The sequence below is a fragment of the Camellia sinensis genome, chromosome 14 (genome assembly GCF_055761805.1).
Source record: "Camellia sinensis isolate YWXY chromosome 14, ASM5576180v1, whole genome shotgun sequence".
Classification (NCBI taxonomy): Eukaryota; Viridiplantae; Streptophyta; class Magnoliopsida; order Ericales; family Theaceae; genus Camellia; species Camellia sinensis.
Window position 1 is genome coordinate 115,709,320 of NC_138974.1, and position 23,536 is coordinate 115,732,855.

The following is a 23,536-nucleotide window of genomic DNA, read 5'->3' on the forward strand; positions in this document are numbered from 1 at the left end:
ATCTCACTTACAACTTCGGCGCAAAATATCCCAACATGTATCAAATGTGAAGTGTTTTTTCTGTATTACATAATACATCCACTTCACTTCAGTGACCTAAATAAAAAATTATAAAGATTTCAATAACAAGTATATATTTAGAAAAGAAAATTGATATTTAATAACACAAATAAATTTTACCATATCTGCCTCAGTTGTTCCACTTTGTTTCCTTAGTTGAATTTGTTCAAGAAAACCACAGAATTTATTAATGGCCTTTTGCATGACAGACCAATGGTGAGATAAAGAAATACGATTTCGATTTGATTCACTGCTCAATTGTGAATTAAAATAAACCAGTACTCGTTCCCAAAATATAGCCATAGTCTGACAATTACCAGTAATGGGATCTTGAGAGACTGCTAACCAAGATCTATATAAAGTTTTATCTTCTATAATTGTGAACGCTTTACCACGAGAAACACGAGAAGTTTCTGAAATAAAAGGATTATCACTGTTCTGCGTGTTCTTCTCTCTTGAAGATTTCGACATAAAACTAATATCAGTGTTTTGCTTCAACATTTGTGATTCTCCAAACATTTCGAAATCTTCCATACTTTGAAAAAAATACAGTATACTTACTAAAAAATATTCTAATGATATAAGCTCAAACTCAGAATCAGATAATTTATTGAGATACTAATAATTAAAATTTCAGGAGAAAAAAATATGTATTGACACAAAAGAAACAAAACTCACAACATATAAACTTAATGGTATTTTGAAAATGAAATACTCTGTCTTGATATTTTGAAAATGAAATACTGTCTTGATATAGAAATCAGATCTATTTTATATAGCCCACTTTCAACGGTAAATTTTTAAAATAGTCTGTTCATCCACCGGTAATTTATTATTATAACGGCTAGTTCTGTAATATATATGTAAAAGGTAACAATTTTATTTATATTTTGAAGAAAATTAAAATTTATATCACCCTCTATATTATTCATAATCCACAAAGTAAACTATGTCAAAATAACCCAGCTTAAACAACATGAAATGAAACTAACCAGTTCATATGCTACCCTCAAAACTGTAGCAGATGCTAGCCGAAGGACTCAATCTGATGGACCGGTGGGTCAACCGGCCGGTCGACCGGCCGGTTGACCGGTTTCTCCTAAACGGCCACGGTTCAAACCAAGCAGTTACCAAGCAGTTCAAAGAGGTCAAACCAACCTTGACGCAGAGGGCGACCGGTTGGTCAACCGGCCGGGCAACCGGCTGGTTGACCGGTTCCTCCCTCCAACGGTTGCGCACAGTGTTTTGGTTAAATCTGTATACTGTTCTCACTTTGATGATTTGTTTGCTGCATTCTGAATTTGATACCGGTTTGGTGAAAGTGTTGGAGCATAAAAAAGTGATTTTTTCACCAAATTTTAAATTTGATGACAGGTTTGGTTCAGGGTTGGAGATGGTCTAACTCGAATGAGAAGTGTTCGAATGGCTCGAAATTGTTTTCCCTCCCAAAATATGATGCACGTGGGTTCCACGTGTTATGGTTTGGAGATATAACAATTCAAAAATAAAACAGAAAAGAAAGAAGAGAACAAAGAGAGAGGGAAACCAAACGAGCACAACGACCCTCGACCTAGGTGTCCATTGACGACCACGACGACCACCAACCTGGTGTTCACCGATGGCCGTCACTGACCACCGTCCACCTCTGTTCGGAATCTCCATACCGAATGTATTCATAGGAGATTATGTAAGTTCTTGTTCTGATTTTTTTTGCATCTGAGATGCATTTGTGATGTCTGCAATTTTTTGCACCTGCTGAATTTTGTGATGCATGTGTGATGTCTGTAATTTTTTTTTTTTTTTTGGTTCTAGAATCAAACCCTTGGTTAAACATCTGTCATGGTATTGATGCATTTCAGTTGTTTGACGAAAGTCCACATAGAAAAATTATAATTTTGTTCATGAAAAATACCCAAGTTCTAAGTGATAATAGTAAATTTTGATTCTTTTTAGAACTGGAGAACCTTGTCTTTATGCCTAATTTTATGTTCTGTTGGAGAACCTTCATGATCTGGGTAAAATATTAGGAAAATTGTATTATGTTTGATGCATGTTCTGTCAGAAAAATTGAAATTTTGTTCATGAAAATCACCCAAGTTGCAAGTGATAATAGTAAGTTAAGTTCTGATTATCTTCATAACTTACTACCATCTCTATGTGAAATCTTGTCCTTATGCTTGATTTTATGTTCTATTGGAGAAAAAAATGGTTGTTTTGTTTGATTATTGAGGCTATTTAGTATAAAAAAATGTGAGGGTATTTGGAAGTACTTGTTATAGAGGGTTAGGATTTGCATTAGATTATCATCTAGGCTGGTTTGGGAAGTGAAACAAAATATGAAATCTTGTCACTACATTTACTTACACTTTATTTTTTGTCTGGTTACTGGTTATGCAATCTGAATTTTGGTTTCAAGCTACACACTTCAATGGACATTGATTCAAACAATCCTTCATTGAATGGGACTAAGAAAGTTGAAGAACCGGAGAACAATCATTGACAAACCACCTGCAGTATGTAAGCTTGCAGTGTCAAACTTGAGACATTTGGGCTGTGTTTGGTTAGCTTCTCCAAATATATTTCCACCTCTTGTTTTGAGTGTCTTGTTTGTTTGGAGTTTTCAAAATTTAATTTCACATCCACTTTTAAAAATTCTTTTCAAGACAAGAAAATTTTGGCTAACTGATCATCCCCTGAACGTCCGGCCGGTTGACCGGAACAGTGCTTTTTTTTAATTTTTTTTTTCAATTGGCACCTGTTATTTTTTATATTTTAAATAAATAAAAAATTTCAGAACTCTTTACAAATTTTTATGAGCTTTGAATAGAATTTTGAGTTATGTACGTGGTTATGAGTTATAAATTCTGTATAAAATATCATATGTCACATCAAAAATTCTCCATTCAATTCAAAACTCTTTTCAAAACTCATTCACCAAATAAAGTTTCCATACTCAAATCATAATTCCAAAATTTACAAACTCAAAATGCAACTATATTCTCAAATCGTATTTAGAAAACTCTATCAAACGCTACCTTGGTTCCTTAGGCATCACCTCAAACAACTCAGTTAACCTTGCTAGTCAATATTTTAACCCTCTATTTAGTAATTCAGTCCAAAATTTTGATTGTGGACAACTTGCAGAGAAACCTTCACATAAGTTTCACATAAATCTTCAAAAAAAAATCTTTTAGTCAAGTAGTTTGTTGGTTTAATGCATTCAAAAGTGCTCCCCTACCTGCAACATTTAGATTGCAAACATATTTACCAATCTTTTAGTCAACTCAGTTACCCTGTAATTGACTGTAAACATATTTACCAATCACATTTTCTTACCTCATCAGTCTCAACTAAATGACTAGCCTTTGAGAGTAAGTGCCCCACCACATGTTAGGAAAAAATTCAGATTTGCATGTCCATGCCCCAAACATACACGTTGAAAGTGAAGCTTTTGCAGTATTGAAAGTGGCAACATATATCCACAATCCATAACAACACTACATTCAATTAAATTCCTAACATCTAACAACTCCATTATATCCATAATTACATTCATCAAATTTCCCAAAAGCTAACAGTCAAGTGTCTTACATAATAAAGTACAAAATGATACGGAATACAATCACATAAATCATAACTTTGAAATTCTTGTCCATCCTTTGAAGCTTTCTACCATGGTTATGAATTTCATTTTCCATCTCAGAAAGCCTTGTCCTTACATCATTCAATTCTTCTATTCGTATAGCTTTACGAAGTCCAGTATTCGAATGGACTGTTGAGGTAACGTCCTCATCATCATTGTCCGCGAATTTGAAGTATTTGCAGTGTTCTTTGTTACTCTACAATACATGACAATCAATTATTCAAATTACACAAATAATTTCCGAAAGACTAAAAGTTTAATTTCATAACACTTACATATTTTGATGGGCAAACAAAAAATAAGTGCCCTTGATTTCCATTCTCATTGATTCGTACAATATACATTTCCGCTGTTCTCCCACAATCACACATTCTTGGTTTTAATCTAATGTTGCTATTGTTAATAGAAGAAGAAGCCATTTTTTAATTTGCATAAACAATACAAAACCCATTTCAATTCTCTTCCAGTTTTCTTGATTTCAAATACAAAACAAAAAAGAAAGACCATCTATAAATTTGAATTCACTATCAGGTTGCTCCTTAAGGGTTTTTGATTTCCATCATACAACTCCACTACTATGCCTCTGGACATTCTTTGCATTTGGCCTATTTAACACCACTCGCAGGTAAGGTCATTTATCATGTATTAGATACCATAGAGAGAGACTTCTTTGCCTAAATAGTAAATGTACATCCACATTCTCAAATGCACCATTATCATGTTGGGCCAAAAGATTTAGCTGCAAAAGTTCACCATTCACAAATTCACAAGACTTAGCAGAAAAAGTTCACCATTCACAAATTCACAAATTCACCATTCACAAATTCACAAGTTTTAGCAGGAAAAGTTCTTGGGGCAACATTCAACAGCAAAACCACAGCAACAAATGGCTAGGGAAAAACTCAGCAGCAAAACAAGATTTAGCAGCAAAAATTCTTGGGGAAAAATTCACCAGCAAACCAACATTCAGCAGCAAAAACTATTGGGGAAAAATTCACCGAAAAAGGAGAATGGTCTACCAATTCCAACAAATACCAAAGAACATATATACATAGAATACATCAGACAGTCAGGCAAAAGGGCAAAGCACAAAACCCTAAACTATTTTGGTATGTCTGAACCATTCACTCAATCATCAAACCTTAGTTTTGTGATCCAGAGTTTACCTGAGATTTAGATGTATTCTGGTCAGTAATTTGGCGTATACACCTTTTCTAGTAGTGAGAGGAATCGGCTGTGAGAGTAGTATCTTGCTGACCACCGAGTCGGATGAGAGTAGCTCGAATGAGAGGAGTATCCCGTTGACCACCGAGTCGGATGACAGTCCTTTCCACAATACAACAACTTTCCGGCGTCGTTTGGGAGGAGAGAAGAGGTGATGGACTCAAATGATTTGGAGAGGTAGTCGGATAAGGGAGGGTTGAGAATGATGAGAAACAGAGAGATAGAGAGACAGTTTAGGTCTAGGACTGAGAAAACAGAGAGATTAAGAGGGAAAATGTCTTGTAACTCAAATTTTGTGGCTTAAAAGTGGCTCAAATTGCCAAAACGACGCCGTTTTGGTCATTTTTATGTTGTTCTGTACTCAAAACGACATCGTTTTGGCCATTTGAGCCACTTTTGAGCCACAAAATTTGAGCTACGTAGCATTGTCGGATTAAGAGAGAGGTCTTATGGGGGCGTGAGCCCACACTTTCGGACCATTCGAGCCTTCACTTTCGGGCTATAAATCATTCAACTCTCCTACGTAATTCAAAATAGGAAAATGTTTGGTAATTCAAAATTTTGTGATTCAAATGGTTCAAATCTGTTAAAACGATGTCGTTTTACATTTAAAATCTGTCAAAACGACGTCGTTTTGAGTGATTTGAGTCATTTGAGGTACAAAATTTTGAGCTACTTAGCATTGTTGTTCAAAATATTAATGACTCGAATGGTTTGAAATTTCAAAACGACATCGTTTTAATTTTTTTTTTTATTTTTTTATCGATAAGATAATATTTTTCGTATCATTCGGACTATTCAAACTCGACGCATTCGAGCTGCATGCCATTTTTCTAAATCATTCTTGTTATTTTATTGACTTTTGTTTTGCATATGAAAAAGTGTATTTGATGCTTTAATTCTTCCGCCCTTTCTTTATAGAATAGCAATTAATATTTTACCATTTGGCACTGCCAGCAACTAATGCGCCCTTTTCAATTTCGTTACGTGACTCAATTGGTATATTGATTAGTATATTAATATATATTATAATATTATTATTTTAAAGTTATAAATTTTACTTATTATATAAATTATAAAATTTAAAACTTTTAAAATTATGATACATCATATGTTAGTATATTAATTGGTACAATATTTTTTTTGGGGCCTTGTGTATTACTATTAAAGGGAGAGGCTTTTATCTAGTCCATGACTAGAGCGTATTGTTGAGCTTGTGGGGCCTATTACGATTTCCATTTCGATAATTCGAGCTGTTCAATATGTAGAGCTCGTTAAGTATTTCATATTTACAAAAAATTAATTTGATCGGAAATCGATAGCTCTTTGATCGAAACACATTTTGGTTAAAAATTTATTTTTAAAATCATATTTACTATTGACAAAAATGTATTTCGATAAATGGACCGTCGGTATCCGATCAACGTGATTTTTTGTAGCCATGAAATAGTCGACGAACTCTACACATTAAACAATTCAGATTATAAAAATAGGATCCGTGGTAGAGTACGCTCCAATCCACCTAATGAATTGAAAAGAAACTTGTCCTTTAATTAAATAATAAACTTATATATATGCCAACAGATATATCATAAAAATGGACCCTTCATTATTTTAGGGCCTAAGAGTATCTCTAACCCATCTTTCATATCTTCAAATATGGAGGATCTTCTCCCAAAAACAACTCCAACCCATCCTCTATATCCTCCTTCCAAATGGAGGAGGATGAATTGATCTCCAAATATAGAGGGAGGATGAAAAAATGGAGGAGACTCTAAAACACTACTCCCTCTATATTTCTTAATTATATTCGAAATAACTTTTAATATGTAAATTTAATTTTTATAAAATGACATCAATAAAAAGTATAAAATCATACTTTTAAAATGAGTATAATATTAAATATGTTTTACAAAAATTTTAAAATTAAATATTTATTAATAAACAAAAATTACTTTTTGATTGGAGTTTGAATGAAGGAAATGAAGGTTTGTGGTTGGAGTTTGAATGAATAGTGACCTCCTCTATATTTACTTTTTGAATAAAAAATATTATTTTCATCCTTTTGAGAAGAAGATGTGGTTGGAGATGCTCTAAGGCGAGGGCTTTAGTGGCCTTGTACTTCGGCCGACCCTGACTGCAACACCAATGTGAATGAGGTTGGATTTTTTGGTAGCTTTCTTATTTGATTTGTTTCATTTTTAGTGATTTTATTTATTTATTTTAAATTTTGATATTTATTTTTTTATATATTTTTAGGTTCTAGTCAAGTAATTGGTATAGATAAGTAAATAAATAAATAAATAACTTCAAAAAAAAATTAACTAAAGACAAAAAAGTTAAAACAACTACATAAATCTATACTGAGATTTAAATTTACACAAATTTAAAAAAAAAAAAAAAAAAAAAAAAACTAAATCCTAAAAAAACACAAAAAAGTTTAGAAAAAAAAAATAGATTTTTTTAAGTTGGAATGCCAAACCACACCAAAGTTTGAACACATGACAATAGTTTTTATGCTCGAATATGGTGTTTGAAATACATATCGATCGAATTCATGTTTTTTTATGCATATTGAATGCTGTGTCTTGAACTAGTATTATTATTTGTTATATACAGGATATAATTAGGATTTTATCAATATAGGGCCATTAAGAAGCCATTGGAGTGGGTTCGAGCAGGCTATTTAAACAAAAAAAAAAAAAAATAGTTTAAATAATTATTGAAATATATTTAATGTATAGATGACTTAAATAATTATAATTATATTTTTTAAAATTTAATAGCCCCATTGTCCTACATTGGCAAAACAAGAATGGAAGAGGTATTTCACTCTTGTATAAAAAGAAATAATGATAGTGAAAATAAAAATTAAATAGAACATGTACGGGGAGGAAATAATTCTCCTCGTATAATCCTGTTGACCAAGTCCACGCTCCTCCGTACGACGTCGTTTTGTCACCTGAAAACACAAACGTGAGCTAGCCGGCGGGTGTGTGCCGGAAACCTCTCCGATGCCTAAGTCAGAAAACTTGACAAATAGACAAAGCTCTAAGTTCTTAGAAAGATTGTGTTCAATTACCTCCTCCAAGGTGATGCTTGTGAGCTTTTATAGGTTTCCCGTGGCACAATCCTAGTAGGACTTGTATTTCTCCATGTAGAGTCCTCCTAGGATTCATTCTCCTAAGGATAATGCTTATCCTTTTACACCCTCCCCCACTGCTTAAACCAAGTGGGATGGTTTTCTCTATGGCCGAACTTCCATTTGACCGAAGTAAAATTGGCTATACCGAGCCGCAGAGGGCCGAACTATCCTTAGCTCGGTCTTCTCCTTTAACTCATTACTTCGGCTGCCCCTGTTCAACCTTGGTGTGCTTAGATCAGACTTCCAAGTGACAAGTTCTGACCGACCTAACCAGATTGTGTCACGACCGGACTAACTCTGAAACCGGTCTTCCCAGAACATACTGTGACCGGACTAACTCTAAGACCAGCCCTACTCCGAGTTGTCTCTGGACCGGAGTAGCCTTACTCTTCCTTGGGCCGGAATAAACTCACCTCCTTGGGCCGAAGTAACTTTGTCTCCCCCAAGGCCGGAGTAACCTTGCCCTTTAGGCCGGAGTATTCAGTACGGCCTTTTTACCTAGTCCTCTGCGTTTTGGGCCTCAAAACCCAACTCGAAGCTCGGCCCAATTTTCCCAAAAATTACCCTCTCAATTGCCCCTTAATTCCACCTGTGCAACATGATTGGGATTACCAGCCTTTTGGCCGAGCTAGAGTTTGTTACGCTTTTTCAGCCGAGCTAAAAAACCCTTTTAGCCTTTCCAGCCGAACTAAGTTTACCTCGGGTATCACTATGTCCGGTCAAAACGTCCCTTCAATCATAGTGTCTGTAACGCTTCCCATTCCAGTGACACGTGGCAGGCTCTGATTGGCTAAGGACGGCTGTCACGCCGTCTTCGTGCTTTGAGATCTCGAGACGGTTCCCGCCCAAACTTTGGGCTCTCTAACAAAAGTGAACCCTGAGGCTAGGGTATCTTCACTTTTACCACCCTTCATACTCTCTCTCTGCTTTTTTGGCTGCTCGAGTTCTTGAGCTTACTGTGTTCGTGCTTCCGTTGTTGCCACTGCTTCATCTTCAACTTCTTCTTCTCCAAACTGGTAAGTTCTGAGAAAACTTGTTGTTGTTGTTGTTTTTTTGCTTTCTTCATTTCTGTTTTTTCTATCTGGGTGAAGCATGCTCGTGTATTCCTTGTTTTTGCTTCTGTACTTTCATGAAAAAATGAATAGAACTTGTATGTGTATGAACTGTTATGTAGAAAAACAAGCCTTAGATCCAAAATCACATTGCGACCGAACTAGGATTCTGTTTGCCCCTAATACGTAGACTTCTGCAGTCAATAACCGAACTAGAACTTGTAGGAATGTCAGTAGTTTCCTCTGAACCACCCTAGCCAAGATAAGATTACCGAACAAGCTTGCATATACCGAACTTGGTACTTCGGTCTCCAACCGAGCTAAGACCTTGGGGCCAAGCCGGCTTTCTTAGTTCTGAAACCGAACTCAGAAAGCCGCCCCTAGGGGCTCAGCCGGAGTAACTTTCCTCACATCGCAACCGATTTAGGCCTTGGGACTAAACCAGCTTTCTTAGTTTTTTAGACCGAACTCAGAAGGCTGCCCCTAGACGTTAAACCGGTCTAAACTGCTCGAAACCGAGCTAAGAAACCTTCTGATGAGCCGAGGTAGAACCAACCCACTGAGCCGAAGTAGGATTTGTATATCTTGCTTATAATTTGTAGCGCGGTCCAACGATCTGTGCTTAACCCCTTTGTTTTCTACTTTGCAGACTTAGGTTGCCCAGGCACTCCTGCGTGTGCTCAACCGAGCTACTGAGCCTAGTTTTTGTACCGAAATAATTTATTCATAAATTATACGACAAATGGGAAATTATAGATATTTAGTCGAAACCCCTGGTGGCATGGCCGAATTTAGGCAAGATTACCAGATTCCTGACGACGTCCATCTGGCGTTGGCCGAAAAAGATGCTACCCCCTGGAACAATGAAGGCTTCGTGCCTTTTACACTTCAATCCATAATAGAAACCGGACTACGGTTTCCTGTCCAACCGCTAATCTGCGAATTTCTCAGACAGACTAGGCTATGTCCCACCCAACTATCCACCAATACATATCGTATTATAATGGGGATAGCCGCTTTAAACCACCAAACCGGACTGAATCTTGGTCTGGCCGAGATCTTTCATCAATACTCTATTGGCTCAAAGAATGCTGGGTGGGTCTACTACCTTAGAATTCGTCGCCGTCGAGAGAAGATAATTAAACACACTCCGGATAAAGATCTGAATGATGATGATTTCCTTTGGGTCTCTGGGAACTTTGAGGACTTTCAGGCTCAAATTCCTGGCCGACCTATAAATTGGAAAATGGGAGAGCCTGGTAATTTTACTTCGGTCTTCTGCTTTGTAAGTTATCTCGGTTGTTTAGTTTATTAGCCGAACTAACACTTCTCTTTTTTGCAGATTTCGCCCATCTCCATTCCTTGTATAGCTATCCCAACCTCGGAGTTTTGCGATCCGCATTTCGGGTTAAAGAAAGGGATTGGGCCAAGCTTCTAAATTTCGAACCGACCTACCGCTACAGCGGTCGACGGAAAGCAAAGGTAACCGATTTTCTTCTCGAGGAAGACCCAGAACCGGACCCAACTTTGCCCGAGATAAGACTTGTTCCACTAACAGCTGAAGAAGAAATGGCAAAGAAGAGCAGAGTTAGGGCCCTCCTGACCGCAACAACCAGGGCCGAAGTAACACCAACTACTGAGGTTCAGCCCGCCGTCGTAGCCCTTCCTTCACAACGGCCTTCTTCATCTCGCCCTTCAAAACGCGCCCGACCTACGTCAGCCGAACAGCAACTTGTTGACGAAGTCGAATCCGTCCCCCAAAGTCCTCATCCTGCCTCCCAACCAGAGCAAACTGACCGAGCTCGTTCTCCGAAGTGGGCTCCGCCTTTGATCTTCAATGACCGGAACATCAAAGCCACTGATTCGGTTGTGGCTGAAAAAGACCACCAACTGGCCTTTAACCTGGCCAAAAGTGTGTGCCTCCCCAAGGACATGGAGCACCACTTGAAGCAACTGAACACCGAAATGAAATCAATTCGGTCTGCTTCCAAGTCCATGATCTTGGTAAGTAGCTGTCTACTTTATCCTGTCTAAATTTTTCCAACTTTCACTTCGGCTGAGATGAGATTTTTGTTTTGCCAGGCCTTGCAAAAGAACAATGTCACTTATAGGAAAGTCCAAGAGCTCCGCAAAACCACAAGGCAGGCAATGGCGGAAGCCGAAGCCAAGTCGGCCGAACTACTACAAGCCGAAAAGAGGATGGCCGAACTAGAAGCAGAAAACGGCTGTCTTGCCGATCTAGTTAATTCGGCGGAAGCGGAGAAGCAGAAAGCTGCTATCGTTATGAAGGACAAGTATTTGCGGGAGTTGGTGAAGCTTGAGAGGAGGAAAGACGCCGAAATAGGCGAACTAAGAAAAAACATGGTGGAAGCCGAAAAGGAGGGCTATAAACAAGGTTACAAGAAGGCCGAAGGCGCCTACGTCAAACAATGTGACGCTGCAAAGGAGCTGTTCTTCAAATGCGGCTGGAGGGCGGCAGTGGAGAAACTCGGTCAAGATCAACAGACCGAGGTCTTCAACCCTCCAGATTATTTTATACCGGAGTCCCTGGCGGAGTACGCGGCTGCTCTGCAACAACAGTTTTTGGAAGACTCTGACTCTGATGATGCTTCTGATGAAGATACTCCGGCCGAAAATGTGGACCAGCCAGTTCAGTCGGTGCCCACTGCTGAAGACCTAACTGTTGATCCTCCCAGTGGAACCGTAGCCGAAGTGGCTCACCCTAGTGTGAATGAGCTCCCTCCGGAGACCGGTCTTCAAGTTGATGCTGATGCGGTTTTCGACGCTGAAATTGATGAACTTTTCTCTTGATTTTTTACTTTTTCTCCTTTGTAACCGAACTAGGCCCCCTTGTAATGACTTCTCTTTGAATGAAAATTTTACTTCTCTTATTCCGGTTATTGTGTGTATGCTTGCGTTTGTAATGTCTTCCATTCACTCCAAATGTTATTTCGGTTTTTGGTTGGTTAAACTATACTTACCAGCCAACCACTCCTTAGCCGACATAATTACTTCGGCTGAGGAGTATTAAGTGTTGGTTTAATCCAGCCAACCACCCTTCAGCCTTGCACTTACTTCGGCTGAAGAGTAACAAGAGTTTGTTTATTCCAGCCAATCACTCTTCAGCCATGTACTTACTTCGGCTGAAGAGTAACAAGTGTTGGTTTATTCCAACCAACCTATAGTATTTGGTTATTCCGACCAAATGTCCTGCAGCCTGGATCCTTATCCTGGGCTTAGGAAGGGTGTTGGTTTAATCCAGCCAACCACTCTTCAGCCTTACACTTACTTCGGCTGAAGAGTAACAAGTGTTGGTTTATTCCAGCCAACCACTCTTCAGCCTTACACTTACTTCGGCTGAAGAGTAACAAGTGTTGGTTTATTCCAGCCAACCACTCTTCAGCCTTGCACTTACTTCGGCTGAAGAGTTACAGGTGTTGGTTTATTCCAGCCAACCACTCTTCAGCCTTACACTTACTTCGGCTGAAGAGTAACAAGTGTTGGTTTATTCCAGCCAACCTATAGTATTTGGTTATTCCGACCAAATGTCCTGCAGCCTGGATCCTTATCCTGGGCTTAGGAAGGGTGTTGGTTTAATCCAGCCAACCTCTAAGTTAGTTTTTCCAGCTAACTTAGAATAACATGTTTGCAATATACTTTACTTAAGTCTTGAAAGCTAATTTTTACAAAGAGTAATTTGTGCCAAAAAGAATTTCTGATTTTATTGAAGGAAGAGAAAATTACATGTTTGAAAAAGAAAGGCTAAAAGTAAAATAACTTGAGATTGGCCGTATTCCATGGCCTAGGGATTGCCTTGCCATCCTTGTCTTCTAGGTGGTATGCCCCTTTGCCGGCTAACCCAACCACCTTATAAGGACCTTCCCAATTTGGGCCTAACTTGCCGTCTCCTGGGACCAAGGTGTTTCCCATTACTTTGCGCAGTACCCAATCGCCAATTTTGAATTGTCTTGGATGAACTTTTTTGCTGTATTTTTTGATTAACTCTCGTTGGTATGCGGCGATGTGGACCAACGCTCTTTCTCTTCTTTCTTCTGCAAGGTTGAGTTCCAAGGCTATGGCTTCTCCATTTAAGTCTGGATCAAAATTTTCGCTTCGAATTGTGGGAAGGCCAACTTCTAGTGGGATCACTGCTTCCATGCCATAGGCTAAGGAAAATGGTGTTTCTCCAGTTGATCGCCGAGGTGTGGTGCGGTAAGCCCATAAAACATGAGGAAGTTCATCCGCCCATTTGCCTTTTGCTTTCTCTAGCCTTTTCTTTAGTCCATCCAAGACGACTTTATTTGATGCTTCAGCCTGCCCATTTGCTTGAGGATACGCCGGTGTGGAATTGTAGAACTCTATCTTGTATTCTTCACAAAAGCTTCTGAAGATTCTGCCGTCAAACTGAGTTCCATTGTCTGAGATCAGTGCTTTTGGTATGCCAAACCGCGTGATGATATTTTGCCAAACAAACTTCTTCACATCTTTTTCTTTGATTGACGCCAATGCTTCTGCTTCTACCCACTTTGTGAAGTAGTCTGTTGCTGCGAGAAAGAATTTTCTGCCTCCGGGTGCTGTTGGAAGTGGTCCTACTATGTCTAAGCCCCACATTGCGAAAGGCCATGGGCTAGTTAAAGGTAGGAGTTCTCTTGCTGGTTGATGTATTTGGTGTGCGAATTTCTGGCATTTTTCACACTTCTTCACGTATTTCTCTGAGTCTGCTTGCATATATGGCCACCAATATCCTTGTGAAATAGCCCTGTAGGCGAGCGACCTTCCCCCTTGACGACTTCCACATACCCCTTCATGTATTTCGAACAGGAATGCTTCTACTTTGCTGGGATGAACGCACTTGAGGTAAGGCCCAGAGAACGACTTCTTATATAATGCCAAAGATGGAGATAGCCAAAATCGTTGTGACTTTGCCCTTATTCTGTTGGCTTCTTTTTTCTCTTCTGGTAGGATGCCGTCTTTCAAGAACAGGATGATGGGATCCATCCAAGAAGGGCCTAATTCTGCGCAACATACTTCTTCTGCTTCGGGGTCTTCTATGCTTGGTCTTGGTAAGAAGTCGATGAGTAATGGATGAGGGATTGATGTATCTGCCATTGAGGCAAGGCCTGCTAGCTCGTCCGCTCGGCTGTTTTCCTCCCTGCCAATTTGTTCTATCCTTACCACATCAAACTTCTTGATCTCCGTTCTGACTAGCTCTTGGTACTTGGCCATTCTGTCATCCTTTGCTTCGTATTCGCCAGAAATTTGGTTTACCACTAGCAGTGAGTCACTGTACACCATTAGTTCGGTTGCTTTCATGAAGTGTGCCGACTTGAGTCCTGCGAGAAGCGCCTCATATTCTGCTTCGTTGTTGGATGCTGGGAAGCCAAGGTTGATTGCTTGCTCTATAACCAGGCCGTCTGGAGAGATGAGGACTATGCCAAGCCCTGCACCATGTCGGTTGGATGCTCCATCCACAAAGAGCTTCCACATCTCCCCAACGAATAGTTTCCAGCAGGTGGAAGGGTCAGACGATGCCGTGGGGTCAAGGATGGTGATTTCTTCAAAGTCCATATTAGCTGTCTGCCCTTCGTCCTCTGTTTGAACTGCTGGTGAGCCTTTGTTTGGCTCCTCCTTGTCGTCCTTAATGTGGTCTGCCTTTGTACTTGATGGACTACCTTCCACTAGGGGTTGCGCTATTCCGGCGTCAACTTCCGTCCCTAGTTCGGTCGATGGACTACCTTCCACTAGGGGTTGCGCTATTCCGGCGTCAACTTCCGTCCCTAGTTCGGTTGAGTCAGTCAGGTCGACTGGGCAGATATGATGACTTCCAGGAGTAAACTCTGCGACGAAGTCTGCCAAAGATTGAGCTTTTATTGCGGTCTTTGGTTGGAACTTGATATCGAATTGTCCCAACTCTACTGCCCATTTCAAAATTCGCCCACTGAAGTTCGCCCTTTCAAACAGAGCTTTTAATGGAAAGGCTGTGAGGACGACTATGGTGTGGGCGTGAAAGTAATGTGCCAACTTTCTGGATGCCATCATTAATGCTAATGCTAGCTTCTCTAAGGGCAAGTACCTTGTTTCGGCTCCCAACAATGTCTTGCTTACATAAAAGATGGGCAGGTGTTGTATTCCTTCTGCACGAACCAACACTGCGCTAACTGCGTGCTGAGAAACTGCCAGGTATAAAAAGAGTTCTTCGCCAGGAACTGGAGTTACAAGTAGTGGTGGGGAAGACATGTACTCCTTCAAGCTTTCCAGAGCTCGGTCGCATTCTTCATCCCACTCAAACTTGGCTTTTAAAGCTTGGAAGAATGGTCGTAGTCTGTCTGACGACCTGCTTATGAACCGGTTTAGCGCAGCCGCCATACCAGTGAGATGCTGCACTTCTTTGACTGAGTTTGGTCTCTCCAACTCCTGGATTGCTTTGATCTGAGAGGGGTCTGCTTCTATACCTCGGTTGGTCACCAGGAAGCCCAAGAATTTGCCAGATCCAACTCCGAATGCGCATTTGGATGCGTTGAGGCGCAACTTGTGTTTCTTCAGGATCTGGAACATCTCGCCCAAATCTTTCAGATGGTCATTCTTATCCTTGCTTTTGACCACCATGTCGTCGATGTAAGCCTCCATTGTTCTGCCTAACAATGGTTCGAACATCTTGGTGACCATCCTTTGGAATGTCGCCCCTGCGTTCTTTAGGCCAAAGGGCATGACCTTGTAGCAATATAACCCCCTTGGTGTTGTGAAGGATGTGACCTCTTGGTCTGGTTCATACATGGCGATCTGGTGGTAGCCTCTGTATGCATCCAGGAAGCTGAGACGGTTATGCCCTGCCGTTAGGTCCACCAGTTGATCTATCCTTGGTAGAGGGAAGCTATCTTTTGGGCACGCCTTGTTGACCGTTTTGTAGTCGACGCAGACACGCCATTTACCATTCTTTTTTGGCACTACGACGGTGTTGGAGATCCATCTTGGGTAGTGCACTTCCCTTATCGCTCCTGCTTCCAGCAGGTTGCCTACCTCTTCTGCCACTATTTCGGCGTGGTGGAGTGCCGATCTGCGTGTGCGTTGAATGACTGGTCTGGCGGATGGGTGGACATTGAGTTGGTGACTGATGAAGTTTGGATCAATGCCTGGCTTGTCGTAAGGTGTCCAGGCAAACACTTCGATATTGGAGGTCAAGAATCCCATGACCTCTAATCTCTCAGCGCTAGACAACGATGATCCAAGCAAGAAGAACTTATCCGGGTTCTTTTCATCGATTTTTACCTCCACCAAGTCTTCCACCGCTTTCTGATCAGCCTCTTTGCCGACGTCCGCGAATAATTCATTACTCTCTGGTTCTTCCACCGAATGAACGTATCCTTTGGCAGCTCGGCTTCCATTTGCTGTGGCGAAGCACTGTTTTGACATGATCTGATCGCCATAGACTTCTTCAATTATACCGGCGTCATTGGGGAACCGCATTACCTGATGATATGATGACGCTACCGAACGCATGGCATGCAGCCATGTTCTGCCCAGGATGATGTTGTAGGTGGAGGGGACCTTCAATACCCAGAACTCCACCTGTTTTGATACACTTCCCGCTCTGACTGGAAGGATTATTTTGCCGACAGGCCACTCTGGCATGGAGTTGAATCCGATCAGGGGAGAAACTGCGGGTGCCAAGTCTTTGTCTTGCAGCTTTAGTTGTTTGAATGTGTCGTAATACATGATCTCGCATGAACTACCCTGGTCAATCAGAATCCGCTTGACGTCGAAATCCTTGACTCGGAGAGTGACAACCAGGGCATCATTATGGGGGCAGTAAATTCGTTCCAAGTCCTTATCCGAAAAGGACATGACGTTTGTTGCCTCTGTCCTCCCCTTCTTGATGGCGGGTTGGGCACTTAATACTTCCCTAAAGTGTTCAGCCTTCTTGATTGAACCTCTAAGCTCGCATACGCGCTCAGGTTCAAAAACTCCATGAATTACATTGATAATGCCTTGTGGTGGTGCATCGTTTGGCATTCTGTTGGGTTGGTCATTATGATCTTGGGGGGCCGGTTGCGCTCCTCCTTCAATGTATTCGTCCAAGTGGCCTGCTGCCACCAATTCTTCTAAATGCTGTCTTAGTGGCGTGCAATTCTCAGTTCGGTGCCCCTTTTCTTTGTGGAAGGTGCACCGTGATCTGTCGTCGTAATTCTTCTGAGCTTCCCCAAGCTTGGCTGGCCACTTGACAAAAGGCTCATCTTTGATTTCGCTCAGAATCCGATATATTGGTTTTTTGAACACCGTTGTTATGGCAGTGCGGATTCTCAACCATCTTTTGTCTGGGTCTTCTCCGTTATCACGTCTGCCACGTCCGTTCTTGTTATTTCGGTCAACCGTGTTGACCTTGGCAGGGGTTTTCTTTTCTGGTGTCGCGGTCGTACTTGATTTTGCTTTAGCACGCGCGCCATCCTCTTCTACCCTGATGTGCTGATGCACTCTTTCCATCAGGGCCTCCATGGTGAGGGGTGGTGTCATGGTGATCGAGTCCCGTAGTCGATTCCCTACTGGTAGGCCTCTTTTATATTGCGCAATGGCCAGATTGGTGGGGCAGTCTCCAATCTGGTTGAATGTCTCCCAGTAGCGACTGTTGTAAGATCTGAGGGTCTCTTTTTCACCCATGTCGATGGAGAGTAACTGGTCTATCTCCACCGGTGTCTTAGTATTTGTCCGAAACCTTGTAACGAACGCTTCTGCCAATTGGGCCCAGGAGGCTATGCTACCCTCTGGGAGCTTTTCGAACCAAGTCAAGCCCAGGTCGCCCAGACTTGATGGGAAAAGTATGCACATTAAGGCCTCGTTTCGCCTGTACACGGCCATGACTTGGCGAAAGTGGCTCAAGTGTGAATACGGGTCCGTCTTCCCTTCATATGTATTGAACTTCGGCTGAAGGAAGCCTGATGGTAGGGGAGCGTTTTCGATCGCTGGGACAAACGGCGAAGTCTGTAGTCTTGCCAATGCCTTGTCCGTTGGTTCGTAGGCCGGTCGTGGTATTGGCATTCCAACCTCGACGCTTCCGTGCGTCCGAGGAGCCAACCGTTGTAAGGCCGAAACTCGGTGTGGATCCCTTGCCCTGGCATCCTCCTTGCATCGTGCTTTTTCTTCTAGCACGGTTCGTAAGTCGGATGACCTGGGTAGCTCGGTTTGTCTGGATCTGGTTTGGTGTGAATGTGAAGGCCAATACGTGCTTCCTTCAGTGTATGATCTTTCGGATCTCGTCCTCTCAGACCTGGAGTGACGAGTTCTTGAAGATAAGGAGTGAGTATCGCCTGTCCTGAGGCTTCTGCTCTCTCCTTGGGAGGGTGTAGTATTCCTACTACGACTCTCTGAGTGGCGAGGGGGCGTCTTATGCTTGCGCCCCTCTCCTGTCGCCACATCTTTAGTCTTCATCTGGCGTTTTAAAGCCTCCATGTCCGCCGCCATCCTTCGAATTAGTTCATCCTGTTCCTTTACGCGATCTTCCAGGGCTTGAGGATCAATCCTCCTCCTTTGCCTGTCGGGACTTTGGGAGTGACAAGGGCTGCCATTCCGCCTTCCCCTGCCACTCCTCCTGGAATTATGTTGTTGGGGCTCCAGATCTGCCATAGGAGGGACGGCAGGTAATCCTTCACGCCTTGCGCCCCCTTCTGGAGTTAGTCCGTCGACGGCGGACTGCGGCAAGTCTTCAATGTGTGCCATTGAATGAGAAAAGGAGAAGCTTAGTCAAGAGGTTTTTGTTCTTGTCTGTTCTTCCCACAGACGGCGCCAATTGTACGGGGAGGAAATAATTCTCCTCGTATAATCCTGTTGACCAAGTCCACGCTCCTCCGTACGACGTCGTTTTGTCACCTGAAAACACAAACGTGAGCTAGCCGGCGGGTGTGTGCCGGAAACCTCTCCGATGCCTAAGTCAGAAAACTTGACAAATAGACAAAGCTCTAAGTTCTTAGAAAGATTGTGTTCAATTACCTCCTCCAAGGTGATGCTTGTGAGCTTTTATAGGTTTCCCGTGGCACAATCCTAGTAGGACTTGTATTTCTCCATGTAGAGTCCTCCTAGGATTCATTCTCCTAAGGATAATGCTTATCCTTTTACACCCTCCCCCACTGCTTAAACCAAGTGGGATGGTTTTCTCTATGGCCGAACTTCCATTTGACCGAAGTAAAATTGGCTATACCGAGCCGCAGAGGGCCGAACTATCCTTAGCTCGGTCTTCTCCTTTAACTCATTACTTCGGCTGCCCCTGTTCAACCTTGGTGTGCTTAGATCAGACTTCCAAGTGACAAGTTCTGACCGACCTAACCAGATTGTGTCACGACCGGACTAACTCTGAAACCGGTCTTCCCAGAACATACTGTGACCGGACTAACTCTAAGACCAGCCCTACTCCGAGTTGTCTCTGGACCGGAGTAGCCTTACTCTTCCTTGGGCCGGAATAAACTCACCTCCTTGGGCCGAAGTAACTTTGTCTCCCCAAGGCCGGAGTAACCTTGCCCTTTAGGCCGGAGTATTTAGTACGGCCTTTTTACCTAGTCCTCTGCGTTTTGGGCCTCAAAACCCAACTCGAAGCTCGGCCCAATTTTCCCAAAAATTACCCTCTCAGAACATATAATTAATATACAAACTCTTAAAATATAACAACAAATTCTCGGCAAATACATGAGAATAAAAGCAAATGATTTAAAAGTTACAAAATGCATAATCTATTATATGTTGGTTCCTTAGGAAGCATATAATATTCTACTAGAGCTACAAATTAATCTAGAATTAAAATGGTAAAATCTGGTAATGTGCTGAATTTGAAGAGTTATATTATATTCAATTTATAAACTAAATTGCCTAAGAAAAACAAAAACAAAAATTATAAACTAAAAATTACAAATGTAATTGTTGGGCACTTTGATTGAATTTTAATTTTTTCCTAATTTATTCGCCTTGAACCAAATTAAAAGACAAAAGTAAGAACCATTGTTCTCAATTTTAGTCATTCTGAAGTATGGAATAAGACATTGCAAGCTAAGGAAGAAAAATAAAAGCAAAGCAAGATCAACTTTAATAGACTATCTAGCTCATTGAAATGAGATAGAATGATTGACATGGTGATTTTTTTAATTTTTCTATGGAGTGACTATTTCCTTAAAATGGTGAAAGATAATTTTATTTGTAGTGTCTTTGTCATTGTTTTTTTAGTCTAACCAAATATAAGAATTGATATTTTGATGTAATAATCATTTCATTTTACTCAATTTTAGTCTTGAACCAAATTAAAAAGCTAAAGTAAGAACCACTACTCTCAATTTTAGTCATTCCGAAGTATGGAATACAACATTGCAAGCTTAGGAAGAAAAATAAAGCAAAGCAAGATCAACTTTAATAGACTATTTAGCTCATTGAAATGAGATAGAATGATTAACATGGTGATTTTTTAAATTCTTTAATGGAATGACTATTTCCTTAAAATGGTGAAAGATATTTTATTTGTAGTGTCTTTGTCACTGTTTTTTTAGTCTAACCAAAGATAAGAATTGATATTTTGATGTAATAATTATTTAATTTAACTCAATTTTAGTTTCGAACCAAATTGAAAGGCAAAAGTAAACCATTGCTCTCAATTTTAATCATTCCGAAGTATGGAATAAAACATTGCAAGCTGAGGAAGAAAAATAAAAGCAAAGCAAGACCAACTTTAATAGACTATTTAGCTCATTGAAATGAGATAGAATGATTGACATGATTTTTTAAATTTTTCTATGGAATGACTATTTCCTTAAAATGGTGAAAGATAATTTTATTTGTAATGTCTTTGTCATTGTTTTTCTTTTAGTCTAACCAAATATAAGAATTGATATTTTGATGTAATAATCATTTCATTTAACTCAATTTTAGTCTCGAACTAAATTAAAAGGCAAAAACAAGGATCACTGCTCTCAATTTTAGTCATTTTGAAATATGGAATAAAGCATTGCAAGCTAAGGAAGAAAAATAAAAGCAAAGCAAGATCAACTTTAATAGACTATTTAGCTCATTGAGATGAGATAGAATGATTGACATGGTGATTTTTTAAATTTTTCTATGGAATGAATATTTTCTTAAAATGGTGAAAGATAATTTTATTTGTAGTGTCTTTTTCATTGTTCTTTTAGTCTAACCAACTATAAGAATTGATATTTTGATGTAATAATCATTTCATTTTACTCACTTTTAGTCTCGAACCAAGTTAAAAGACAATAGTAAGAACCACTACTCTCGACTTTAGTCATTCCCAAGTATGGAGTAAAACCTTGCAAGTTGAGGAAGAAAAATAAAAGCAGGCAAGAACAACTTTAATAGACTATTTAGCTCATTCAAATGAGATAGAATGGAATGAAATGAAATGGTGATTTTTAAAATTTTTCTATGGAATGACTATTTTCTTAAAATGATGAAAGATGTTTTATTTGTAGTGCATTTGTCATTATTTTTTAATCTAACTAAATATAGGAATAAATATTTTGATATAATAATAATTCCATTTAACTAAATTTTAGTCTCGAACCAAGTTAAAAGGCAATAGTGAAAACCACGGCTTTAGTCATTCCTATATGGAGTAAAACATTGCAAGTTGAGGAAGAAAAATAAAAGCAAAGCAAGAACAATTTTAATAGACTATTTAGCTCATTGCAATGCGATAGAATGAAATGAAAGGGTGATTTTTTAAATTTTTCTGTAGAATGATTATTTCCTTAAAATGGTGAAAGATAATTTTATTTGTAGTTTATTTGTCATTATTTTTTTAGTCTAACCAAAATAGAAATGGAGATTTTGATGTAATAATCATTTCATTTCGCTCAATTTTAATGAAACAAATACTACCTATGTATTAATTTCACTTTTCACCATTGTGGTTTGCTCTATGTGCATATTGTCTCCTATATTATTTGAAAATAATCACATAATTCTTTTATAATTTGTGAACTAAAATACACATTGTTAAGCATTCTATCTAAGTTGATAGTATGTGTAAAGCACATGTCAGGTCATAAGAAGGTTATTGCTCATTTTCAAATGTTAAGATGGAAAATCCCACATGGAATAAAGCATAAGGGGCTAAAGTGAATTTTGTCTTCCCAAAAAATGACGAAAATGTTCGTAGTTTGCACAATTAGGAACATTTTAATCTTTTTGCTTAAGTTGTTAACGTACTTGACGACACACTTTATTTAACAAATCACTAGGGTTATATGCACATGGGTCAAACCACAAGGGGTAAATTAAAATTTGCCCAAACTTTAAAAATAGATTTTTTTATTTTATTTTATTTTTTCCGTTCCATTCTTAAAAATACCTTATGCTATGTTTGGTTCACCAAAATAAAATAGAATTGAATGATCATTTTAATATAATATCCAATCTCACATTTGATTCACTAAAAAATGATATAAGAAAAAATGTAGGGTAAATTATTGTGTGAATTAAAGCATTAAAAGATCCCAATATAATTATGTCAAAACTATGAGTACGCCTTACTATAATTTCACCAAATCTTAGGTGAGGTTAGTTTAATTTACCCCAAAATGTATTGCAAATGATATTATCATTTATTATTATAATTTTATCATTGTTAGGAAATAGTCATTACATAAAGAGATTAAAAAATGACCATTCAATTTCACTAAATGAACCAAAAATTTGTGTTTGCATTAAAGTTCTAAGTAAAAATTGTGTCAAGGGAAATGAAATCAGAAGGAAAAAGTGAAAGAAAGTTAAAAGTTTGAGACTCATAATTTGAAGTTCTATGATTGTACCAACAATGACATTGCTAAATGTTTTTACTTTTTTACTTTAGACCTCTCACTTCTTTGAACCTCCACCCACTTAATTAAATCCTTCCCATTTTCTCTTTGGCAACCCTTTCCTCTTTTGGTAATGGGAATGACTGGTGGGATTAGAGTTTGGGAAATTAAAGTTAGAAAATTAGGAATAAGGGTAAAAATGTAATTTTATTTGGAGAGAGATGGGGTCCTAAGGAAAAATATAAGGGTAAATAGCATCATTCTAGATAGGGGTGCAACTCGGGCGGGTTGGGGGTCTGCCCAAGCCCGACCCGAATTGTATTTGGCAGTGCCCAAGCCTGCCCAAGCCTGCCCAAGCCCGACCATGAACCCGAGCATTGCTGCCCAAGCCCGGCCCGAGCTTTGTATTTTGAACTCGGGTTAGCCCGAATTGCCCGAGCCCAGAAACCTATAGGTACATCTAAGGGTAGACATAAAAGATGCTAATCTAATGGTAGAAGACTAACCAAAAAAAAATAAAAAATAAAAATTAAGACTAACTCTTTTACTTAATAGAAGACTAACCAAAAAAAAAAATAAAAAATAAAAATTAAGACTAACTCTTTTACTTAATTTATATATATTATATAAT